This window comes from Atractosteus spatula, chromosome 24 (genome assembly GCF_055471065.1).
Source record: "Atractosteus spatula isolate fAtrSpa1 chromosome 24, fAtrSpa1.hap1, whole genome shotgun sequence".
In the NCBI taxonomy this organism is placed as follows: domain Eukaryota; kingdom Metazoa; phylum Chordata; class Actinopteri; order Semionotiformes; family Lepisosteidae; genus Atractosteus; species Atractosteus spatula.
The window spans coordinates 12,183,634-12,195,927 of record NC_142729.1 but is presented as its reverse complement, the minus strand read 5'-3'; the positions used below and the strand labels follow the sequence as shown (position 1 = coordinate 12,195,927).

General features: G+C 39.5%; 1 long non-coding RNA gene across 1 annotated transcript; it reads right to left on the bottom strand.

Moving 5' to 3' along the window:
* Nucleotides 1–10,079: 10,079 nt before the first annotated feature.
* On the bottom strand, nt 10,080–11,453 carry LOC148815918 (uncharacterized). The gene is made up of 2 exons (XR_016086034.1): nt 11,077–11,453; nt 10,080–10,458 (listed from the first exon to the last, which is right to left on the bottom strand). It is a non-coding gene; the product is annotated as an uncharacterized LOC148815918 (long non-coding RNA).
* Nucleotides 11,454–12,294: the final 841 nt, after the last annotated feature.

Sequence of the window (12,294 nt, the reverse complement as noted above, 5' to 3'; positions counted from 1 at the left end):
TAGCTGGGAGATGGTTCTGCAGCCCTCTTCCTCTGTCACACATGGTGTGCAGATAACTTCAAAGGCAGAGAAATGTTATGAGAATCAAGGTTCTATATTCTACTGCTCCTCACTATTGTGGTCAATTACAGCTCACTCTTCCTCCAGAGCTGTGTGTGTCCATAACAACACTGCTGTGTGTGGTCATAAAAACACTGCATACTCACTGTTTCATCCCTTAGTTGTAAGAAAATATAATTTTATTTTTTCAGTACTTTTTATCTGTCAATTCTTCATTATTTTTAAATGTTTCACAGAGCAAAGGAAATAAGAAATGGAGAAGTGATCCAGGTCAAACAATTGTGTCTCATGACCAGTTGAGAGATACACTCAATGGACAACTGTGATCCCACCTGGGGTGAGGAATAAAGGCGAACTGTATTGGTGGATCCATTGACTGGTCATTCTTCATGGACACACCACTGGGCATTGGTGACCCCTGTCTGTCCAGCACAGACCAAGTGTGTTCTTTCAGACGCTTGCTCAGAGTGTCCCTGTTAATGTCAATGTAATGTCTAGAAGTGGATATGCTGGTTTTGAGGCTGTTCTACTTCACATCCAGGCTCACAGCCCCTTTCCCTCTTCATGGCTTGAAGGAAAGAGCCTGCAGGGGGCAGCACACAGTCCCAGTGTGTGAACCTGAGCCTGAACTCCAGGGTGTTTCTGCTGGTTTCCAGACTGGAGCAGCTCAGAGAGCCTGGAGTCACTTTTCTACTGGAGAGTCAGAGCTGCTCAGATGAAGTCACATATTAATCGTGTACTGTAGCTGGTGATGTCGGTCTAACTGATAAATCTTCTCATCTCCCTTTTGGTCCTTCACACAGTCACATTATCCTGTAAATTCAATTACCTATTAATCCTTCTCTGGTCCACTTAAATTATTAACCTTGTAAAAGCAGGCAGAAATTCATCACATCCAGAATGTGAAAATCAGAAAATTCAAAAGATGCAAGTACCTGTAGTGTCCACGGTTACAAGCTAAACTACAATCATTAAAGGAATGATTGGGTCCACCTGGTCAGCTTGGTAGTTAGTAGCTAATTAATCCAAGGATCTCAGTCTGTGTTTTTCCTGAAAGACACCAGGTAATCAGCATCACCCACATATGTCAAGCATCTTTGGCTTTGGAAAAATAGTATATAAATAAAAATATTCAGCAGTATTTTTATTGATCATCTCATGATGCACTCAATGGACAACAGTGATCCCACCTGGGGTGAGGAATGAAGGTTCCATCAGTGAACTGTATTGGTGGATCCATTGACTGGTCACTCTTCATGGACACACCACTGGACATTGTTGACCCCGGTCTGTTCAGCTTCACCCTGTGAACAGCACAGACACAGACTTTCCATTAACCTCCTGTAGCAGCAAGGCTTATTAATAATACAGGAATTAGGTTTGCTGCTCCCTTGCCAGTTCCTCTCTCCCTCATCTTAGCGGTGCTGGACACAGAGAGGCCATTCCATGTGGCTCAGATTTAAGGTGTTTTTCTGTGTGATAGAGTTTCCTGATAAGGAACAACTCCCAAGGCTGAGATTCTCCAGCCGCCCCAGTGAATGGTCATCTCTGGCGCCTTTCTGTCTGGGAGATTCTAAGGGAGAGTCTCATCCCAAGGTTTACAACCCTAAGGTCAGAGAGTATAGTTACTCATCCTCCACCTTGATCAGCCAATCAGCAACTGGTAGGGCAGGGTAACCCCACGGTTGCCTCAAATGCCCACGGAACTTTCAACCAATAAATGACCCTAGTTCCTCCAGATAAAAGAGGCAGCACAGGGCCCAGAAGGTGCCCCTCCAGGACACTCTCAGACTCATCTCAGACAATCACGTGACGGCTAGTGTGTCCGAGTGCCAGGACTTTACTCCGTTCTAAGATTCGAGACCAGAGGTCGCCCACACGTAACCAAAGGATCCACTCGAGGTTAGCCCAGCAGCAAGCCTCGTGAACCGCCGGTAACCCACTGTGAATGCTCGCTTGATCTACGAGTGAACTACTGTCGGATCTGTCGACAGCTGAATCTCAGTATTCAGGACTAGCTCTACAGTACTTTGGGAACAAAGCGGTCTTCTTCCCGTCTAAAGAGTGTGACTTGCTCGGACCCACAGTCACTTTTCATGTGCACGAACTCTGTTCGTTCAGCAGGGATTAACTAGCCGGTCTTCAGAGAGTCATTGCCAGCATGTCTCCGCTGGAACGTCTCCCTCCTTCTCCCACACCTCCAGCCGCACCAGGACTGTATGGCACCGGGTCAGAGGATGCTGATTGGACACAGCAACAGCCTGTTGCTGTTCCTTTGTGTCCGTGGAAAATCTGAATCCACATAATTTGGATGAGTATTCAACATTCTGAATTACAGCTCGAGAATTCAATTGTTACCTCAACCCCAGTTGATGTCAATTTAATTTCTATGAGTGATGTACTTGCTTTTAAGTATCTAGTGTAGAAGTTGTGATCAAAGCTCTTTAACGTGGTAAATGGTATAAATGAGTGGTATACTGAATGTATGTGTCTCTTGGTATTTGTAACACTTCGTGATCAAATATCTACGTTTTCTATTCTCCTAACCCTCACGATAAGATCTGTTATGTTTAAATGCACATTTTATGTATTAATAAATGTATTCTCGTGTATTAGTATCCGCGTGTGTGCGTTGCAGGGTTGTTCCGCAAGTTTGATTTTCTAATAGCATTCGAAGAATCATTTTGTGATTTACTGCTACAATTAATGATTGTCCCAGCAAATGCACAAAACCCCTACACTCCTCTCTCCACATTTAGACACAGGGCTGAAGTACACAGACCAAGTGTGTTCATTCAGACGCTTGCTCAGAGTGTCCCTGTTAATGTCAATGTAATGTCTAGAAGTGGATATGCTGGTTTTGGGGCTGTTCTGCTGTTTCAGTGCTTTGCAGATGACCTTATCGGTGGTGTGATCGCTTAAGTGGCTGACTTATAAGTGTGAGGTTGGGTTTTTAAATCCAGCAATTGCTATGAGTTTTCATTTAACAAATAAACATTTCTTGAAAAACTAAAATAGCAAAACTTATGGACACTACAGTATATTGACATTTTTTATATTTCTAAATATCACAACATGCTCATACTATATGTACACATTGGTATCGCATGGTGTAGGGTCCAAACCCACATGAGCCAAAAACGCTACATCATTCATATAGTAATATCTTCTGTGTCGCATTAACAAGTTTAGTGTTGCATTTTGAGCTGAAGACCCTCACACCTGACGAAGGCTTCATAGCTGAAACATTGCTTTTTCTCTCTTCTCTTTTAAGCATGTGTACAATGCTGTAATACAGTTTAAAATAATTAAAAGTGTAAACAGTATCAACTTGAATTCTTATCTCTAATAATATAACTATCAAGTGGCATTAAATAAATACAGTTTTTAGTATAGATGACACTTTTCTAAAATTTATTTTAAAAAAAATGATAACAATCTAAGCTTTCCACGTTTGATCCCAAAATCCCAAGAAAAATAAATCTAAACAGGGAGAAAGCTATGCTGAAAGTTTATTAAGATACTTAGAAGACAAAGATAATGATTTACCTTTCATTTGTCAGATTGTGAATCAATAAAGACATTTAATTAAACACGTTTGCGATTTAAATCAAAATGGGGGTAACAGGGACTCTTATTATTTCACTTTCTCTCTTATTATCAACACTCATTCAGTTTTGGTTCTTTTGGTTTCACGGAGGGCTTCTCAGATAGTTGGGCATTCAGATAGATTGCCAGGCTAAAGGATTAGTAACTATATTTTGTTAAAGCAAGTCAGTTTTTTGCGACACATAAAAGACATATTGTGTCATTATTATATAGGAAGGACACAGTGACTCAGACTCATGTTGAATTTTCTTTGACTTCTAAATCCCTTAATTATCATTAAGCACAGGTTTCTTTTTTGATACCATCGTTAGACAAAGCAGGAACTTACTTGAACTTTCTAATGACATTACATGTGGAAAGATTACAGATTACAGATTTTAATCTTCTTTAATTTTGTTATACATTTTAGAAAAGTTTCATCTATGCATATACCACAAAACTATTCTCGATTGTATTTCTGAATGCTATAAAAAACTTGCAGCTTAGTCAACGATTCTAAGATGATCACGAGGAAATTTATTGCGTGTCTAATGCAATTCTAACCCCATTTTCCCCATTTTGATTAAAATAGCAAACGCGTGTATAATAAAATGCCTTTATTGATTCACAATCTGACAATGCAATGTAAATCATTATCTTTGCATTCTAAGTCCCTTAATTCACTTTAATCTTAGCTTTCTCACTATTTAGATTTATTTTTCATAGATAAGCTCTCTATTAAAGCTCAGATCAAAGATTAAACAGTAATATCTCATACACTGGGACTGATCTGTGATCTGGGATGTGGTTGAGTGCAAATTGTGGCACTCTACCAGGCTAGCTGGTGTCTGTGTGGTTCAGCCGGCTGGCTGTGCCAAAAAATAAAATCTGGTTTAACAACTCTTAAGCATACTGTAGTTTTTGTTAGACCATTAGACATGCAATACACTTCCTCGTGATCATCTAGAATCTTTGAGTAAGCTGCAAGTTTTTTTATTTTTAATTATACATTTTAAACACTTTAATTTTGAAAACATACATTCCATAAAGATTCTCCTGTCTTCCAGTGGTGTAAAATGAATAAGTAGGTGATTGAGATAACAATGCAGTGCCCACACTGGGGTAAAGTTTGAAAATGATGTTGGCACGCCTGTAGCCTCCTAGAGTTCCGAAAACACTTGCTGTGTGTACAAAGTACATTGTGACTGTTTTCACAGCCTTCACTATGTTGTTTTTAAGCCATTTTTCTACCATGCTCCAATATTCTTTTGTTCATATCTTCGGAAGGGAAACAGAATGCCTTCAAACCAAATGCATTTTAAAGACCACGACTTGTGAAAATGTTCACAGCTTGCATATAAAACTATGTTTATAAACCTCTGTTTTTTCATCTATGCATAATTACGCACTAACTGGAACCCTAGGGGATCGCTGTGTAGACATGTTCACAACGCGAGAAATACTGCTCTATATGGTTTCGTGTGAAAAACCTGTATATCACGATAGGAATCATAATAGTGTAGCCTCCAATTACCCAGACTGTAAGCACAGGAATAAAGCTTTGTTTGATTTCTGAAACCCTTTCTTTATGTCCTGTTTTCATTCAAGTAACTGTCAGCTATATACACGATACTGCTGACAGCAGGAAACTTCCTATACTCAGCAGCGTCTTAAAAACAGCACCCATGGTATTCAAACCGATTTTCTTTACACAGAAGACTGAAACAACTTCGCGTTGTGAATCAGTTTTTCTAAGTAAACGTGTCCGTGGCGGGGAGGTGGAGTGTCTGTCATCGGAAGACTTGCCCTGTTCTACTTTGAAAATACCTGTGAAACCGGTTTGTTTACAAACAATGTAGACACAGAGACTCAGACAGTGGAGTGAAATTCGGCACAGGTGGCACTCCCGGGGGGGAGGGAGAGAGAGAGATGTGAAAACTGCTCAGCGCCAGGCGAATGCACAATATTAATGTAGGGCTTTCGGGCTCACATGGATTTGCGCCCTACACCCTGCGGTACCACTGTGTACATACAGTACGAACATGTTGTGATATTTAGAAATATAAAAAAGTCAAAAGAGTGTCCATAATTTTGCTATTGCTATTTTAGTTTGCTATTTTAGTTTTTCGAAGAAATGTTTGTTAAAAGAAAACTCATGGCGATAGCTGGATTTGAACACCCGACTTCTTGCTTATAAGTCAGTCAATTAAACCATCACACCACTGATACAATCACATGAGAGCTACTGGAACAGCCATACACATATACTACTGTTTGTGTTACAGTACATGAATATAATAATATCATTATTAATTTCTTTAGATACGCGATTCCATTTTATATTCCCTATTAATCAAATTCTAAAAGTATGCTTTGTTTACTCCGATAACGAGCGTATTCGCAGAAAAGATTAAAACGATCACTTTTCACAAAGTATATAAACACACAGTAATATGGTCTAAAGAAGCACGTAAAAACATTTTCAAAACAACAACATGTAAGACTTTGATGCTTAAAATGGAATACTGGTGTGTATTTTTATCTTTAAACTACCAGTACCAGCAATATACAGTTTACATAATATGTTTATGTTCCTAAATTAATATAGTTTATGAGCATCTGAAAGGCATGGTGAATTGGAGATTCTCAAAACTTACTTTGTATGATTGGAAACAAATACGTGATCGGATCAACGAAAAGCTGTGGTATTAATTTTTGTCATTGAAAAAATAGTCTTTTCGTTTACAAAGACGGTTACAAAGAATGTGGACCAGGGTAATACTTTGAGTTTTCAGCTTGTCCAAGGTCATTCATCATTAATACTATTAGTAATATCTTCAGTAAAGACTTTGACGCATAAAATATTTCTGCATAATTAAAATATTTATGATAAAGGTAGGTTGTGTACTTTTGCCCAACTGAGCAATCTTGCTTTCATAAAATATACCAACTTTTTAATGACTGATGATTAACATGCTGTAATACACAGTTTAAATTTAAATGCTCAAATGCTGTACATGAAAGGTTAAGCTTTATTAGCTCCTTCTGGCGGTTTTACAAGATGATTCCGGATACTATTAACATAATCTAATTTGCATACAGTAATTTGCAGTGTGACGCGAAATGACGAGTTATACCGCATTTTGATGCGACAAACCCACCGCATTATACCAGAGCGAACCCCACTTCTTTTGAATGGCTGCATCTGTAGTTTCAACAGTGCATATCTAACAAATAAATAGTGTAGAAACATGGTCATACATCCTTCTAGGATTATTTTTTTTTCCTTTGTTGTGTGATGTGTTCTTTCTTGTTTGCAGGGAGAAAGAAAGACTGATGAAAGAAATAAGGACCTTAACACCAAGACACGAAGTAAAACAAATAAGAATCATGATAACTGGGCAGATCAAGGCTGGGAAGTCTAGTTACATCAATAAAGTCGATTCTCCGTTTCTAGGTCATGTGTCAAGACGGGCCTTGGCTGGTGAAGATGAACACAGTTTTACCAAGGAGGTTGGCGAACTGATTTTACTAGAGATTAATAATTGATAAGTAATAGGTTTATTCCATGCTGAAAAAAAGAAGAAAGAGAACACAACGTTTCGGCCATGGAGCCTTCTTCAGGTGTGAGAGAGACAGGGCAGTAGGCAAAGGTAAAGTAGCGGGAAAACAAAGGTTGGGAGGGAGGAGTAAGAGGCGGGAGCAGGGGACAGAAAGAGAGGCCAATCAAGAGGTGTGAAGTCAGAATGGGTGCAGAGAGGTGTGAAATGAAACTTCCAATGAATGGAGAAAATTTAAAAGAACAGTAGTCTGTCGTTAAGGGAAGGGAGAATGTGTGATCCTAGCTGCAGAATAATTTTAGTTTCGGTGGTCTTTCTGATGTATGAGTTCGGAAAACCGTCTTTGAGAACACAGACGGAGAGATTAGAGTGGTCGTGGCCGTCAGAGGTGAAATGAGAAACAATGGGCTTGGAGAGATCTTTAATCTTCACAGCCCTGACGTGTTCTCTGAAGCGGTCTCCGAGTCTCCTTCCTGTTTTTCCAATGTAGATGGCTGGGCATTTACTGCAAGAGATACAGTAAATAAGGTTGCTGGAGGTACAAGATGCTGTCTGGGTGATCCGGAATTGTCCTGAGGGGCCTTGAATGAGTGTGGTGGTGGCTGTGTACTCGCAGGTGATACAGCGAGCTCTGTTGCAAGGGAAAGTGCCTGGTGTGGATGGTTGTTGAGGGTGGTCAAGGGAGCTGTGAACAAGGAGGTTACACAGATTAGGTGGTCGGCGATATGAGATGATAGGGCGATCAGAAAAGAGGGCTCCAATGGAGGGATCATCCTGTAGGATGGAAAAGTTGTGGTTAATGGTCCTGGGGATAGGAAGTGTGTTAGGGTGATAAGGAAGCACCAAAGGAATGCGAATGTTACGGAGGGAGTTCATGATTGGGTTGATGGTCCGAGGGGTGTTTTTTGCTCAGGCAAGGGCCCTGTCAATCACACTGTTGATGAAAAATGAGTACATTTTGAGGGCTTGGTTCTCGAAGTCGATGTCATCGCTGCATAATTGTCGTAACCTAAGGAACTGTGAACAACCATCCACACCAGGCACTTTCCCTTGCAACAGAGCTCGCTGTATCACCTGCAAGTACACATCCACCACCACACTCATTCAAGGCCCCTCAGGACAATTCCGGATCACCCAGACACCATCTTGTACCTCCAGCAACCTTGTTTACTGTATCTCTTGCAGTAAATGCCCAGCCATCTACATTGGAGAAACAGGAAGGAGACTCGGAGACCGTTTCAGAGAACACGTCAGGGCTGTAAAGATTAAAGATCTCTCCAAGCCCATTGTTTCTCATTTCACCTCTGACGGCCACGACCACTCTAATCTCTCCATCTGTGTTCTCAAAGACGGTTTTCCGAACTCATACATCAGGAAGACCACCGAAACCAAAATTATTCTGCAGCTAGGATCACACATTCTCCCTTCTCTTAACAACAGACTACTGTTCTTTTAAATTTTGACATTCTGACTTCACACCTCTTGATTGGCCTCTCTTTCTGTCCCCTGCTCCCGCCTCTCACTCCTCCTCCATCCCAACCTTTGTTCTCCCGCTACTTTACCTTTGCCTACTACCCTGTCTCTCTCACACCTGAAGAAGGCTCCACGGACGAAACGTTGTGTTCTCTTTCTTCTTTTTTTCAGCATGAAATAAACCTATTACTTGTTCCTTTGCAGCCTACGCATGCTGACGCAGCTACCCACCTGAATCAATAGACATTGTACAGCGTATACTATTGTGTTGCAGTACATGAATATAATTATACCGTTATTAATTTCTTTAGATACGGGACTCCATATTATATTCCCTATTAATCAAATTCAAGAAGTATTCTTATTTACTCCGGTATCGAACGTATTTGCAGAAAAGCTTAAAACTACCACTTTTTATACACGTTATTTCACATGTTAAAGACTTCGATGCTTAAAATGTTTAGGGAGAAATTGAATACTTGTGTGTGTTTTTTCTTTAAAGTACCGAGACCAGCCATATACAGTTTACATACTGTAATACTGTATGTTTATGTTCTAAAATTAATATCGTTTATGGCCTTCACACACGTTATGCTCCTATTCTTTTAATTCTCAGCTACTAACATTTCCCTTCAGTGGTAAAATTCCATATAAATATTCAATACTAAAATGGGCACAGTAAAGACATTTTAATCTTGATGACGCACGATGATGTAGCCGAATGCCTGCGGTACGTGTTTGTGCTGCGCACTTTGAATGGCTGCATCTGTTGTATTGTGCATTTAATATAATATTGGTTACACCAACTTGTTAGACTGTCTCACTAACATGCTCAAATTCAGATACGCCTAAGTAACTGATACTGTAATTAAATTGATATCAGCATGTATCAGGATAGCAACTGAATTCTCCAGGTATTGAATATCTAACTGTATGACAGTGGAATCTTAACTCCCACATAGAAAGACAAAGGAACAGCTGATGATCCCATCCATGCTCTGCCGGCTTGATGCCACTGGGGCTGTACTTTAAGTTTTGAAATAGCCTCAGGAGACAAGTTACACTGGAATTAAAAAGTTATTGTAAGGACCTGACCACCATTGATGTAAGTATTATAAGAGTAATGTTATAAAAAGATCTTGAAGGTGGAGAAATGGGTACTTTCTTTTTCGAATTGCATGGGATCCTAATTCATGTTTTCAAAGGGTACATGGTTTCAAGGGCTCAAGGAGTGCTCTCTCCTGGTCCCATTAACACCTCTTTCAGCAGCAACCTAGCTTTCTGAGGTCCAGGTACTGGCCAGGCCAGCTTCAGTGGGCTGCTTGATAAAATGATATACAGTATCGGCTACTTTATATCTTGGAGTAAAGCAGAACCTCATGAATGATTTAATTCATATTAGCATTAGGTGGTTTTTATTATTTTTTCTGTTCATATTCTTATACAGAGGCATTTTTCCCTTGTCAAATTTCTAATAAATATATGAGAATATCAGAAAAACAAGAAACAAAATTGAGTTAATTTAGCTGTTAATTTAGATATGCATCAGCGGAATTTCTAAAATATAGTGCATAGTTATTAATACTTTACAACTTTATTTCTTATATTCCATTTGCGTCAAGTTTAGTAAGTGTCCATTTGCAAATCTGAGTATCTGCAGCAGTGCTGTCAGGGCCAGGACATCAATGTCATCATTCAGGCTGATTTCCTCACTGTAGTTCTTCACGGGAAGAATGCAGTTTACAGGAATGCCCGATATCTGATGAAACCTCTCTATCTGAAATATAAAGAAAGACAGATGATTGATTAAATATAACATACAAGTCCAAGGAATTTAATTGTACTTTAAACATTGCAGACATACTGTAAACATCAAAGAATCTAATGTCTATTAATGTCAAATGTCCCAGTGAATGCCTGTGTGTCTGCAGATCTTGGTATGCAGGGAGACTAGTGACACAGCCTGTGCTCTCCAGACTCTGTTCTCCTTTCTTTTGTGAGAAGATGCTTCAGTTCCTCAACAACACATTTCTAAATTACTGGGCCAAGCAAAGAGGCTGCAACCTGCTTGTCTCAGACCCAAGACCCACCTCAGTAATGCATCTCCTGCATAATCTAAGCCTACTATACCTCACTGAGAGTCTCAGAGGCCGTTAGACTCTAACAAGATCCCTTAACTTCAGAGCTCTTACTGTCTCCTTCCAGCCGGAGCCTAGATGGCAACTGATTATGAAGCAAATCAGCAAAAGTAATTTAAGCTGATTACAATATTTTAATAAGGTACAAACCTTGAAGGAGTATTTCTTGAATATTAAGGTCAGGTTTGCATTCTCTTTATTAAAGTGTAACTTGAGACAGTAATACATTAATATTAAATAGCAAAGTTTAAACTCACCTGTGATTTGATGTATTTACTCCTGTACACCTTCCTGACATCTTTTCCTACCAATGGACAGGCGTTATCCACCTTAGTTAACAGCACAACCTGGGGAATATCTGCAGAAACAAAAAATATTTTTTTTTAATCAAACCTTCCTTATGCAGAAGTTATGATTTCAGAGGCAGGGAAATGGCAAAAGTGGAGCTATTATTGACTATTATTTCTGAGCTTCTTCCAGGCAATTTGATTTTATACACTGTATTTTTGTACTTCACTCATTCAGCTTTAGAATATTCCTCGGATCAGTCTATCAGGTGTAGTGGATCATATTCTTGGGGTAATGTAAGGCTATACTTGTCATGAAATACAATTCATTCAGAATTATTGGAACAAACCTCTCTTTTATTTGGGATCTTTAAAACTTTTATACATTTTAATTTTGTTTTTCAGATGTAGTGAAAGTTTTGTCTGTACCATTTAGATTGCATTGTGTTTTGTTTTACTTTCATCATTTCACACTGATGGAGAAAATAATCCGTCATTTATATTATTATATATTTTAGAGTTTTTCTCACAATTTTATTTGACAATGTTTTAGATGTTGTTGTGAATCTGTATTTTACCAAGCAGTTTAATAGTGCTGAATGGAAGTTCCCAATTTATTACAGCATTGATCAGGTGTAGAATTATTTGGTGCATATGTGTAAATGGTAGGTGCTATTTTTTAATATTGTAAGACCTAATATCCTGTAGCGGCAATGCCTGTTTATAAGACAGAATTAAGTGTTGCTTCCCAAATGAGGCCCCATCTCTCTGTTCATCTCTGTGGTGCAGCCACAGAGAAGCTATTCATGCAGGCTGATTTAAAGATGTTTTCTTTTGATAAGGGACAGCTCCCAAATGGGGATGCACTTAGCTAAGCCTGGCTATCATGATCAATGGTCATCCATTGGCACCTATCTGTCTAGGGAGTGCCAGATGGACATCTGGACTGCATTCCTAGGTGTCAGGAGTAAGTGACTCATATCTCACCTTGATCAACCAATCAGGGACTGGTAGGGCCGAGTAACCCACGTGGGACTCTGATGCCCATGGAACTTTCAGCCAATGAATGAGCTGAAGTTCCTCCAGGTAAAAACAGGCAACACAGAGAGCCTGTAGGAGACTATTCTAGGGACTATTCCAGTAGGAGAATTCTAAATGAGAATTCCAGGGCAGGACGGCCCAGGAGCA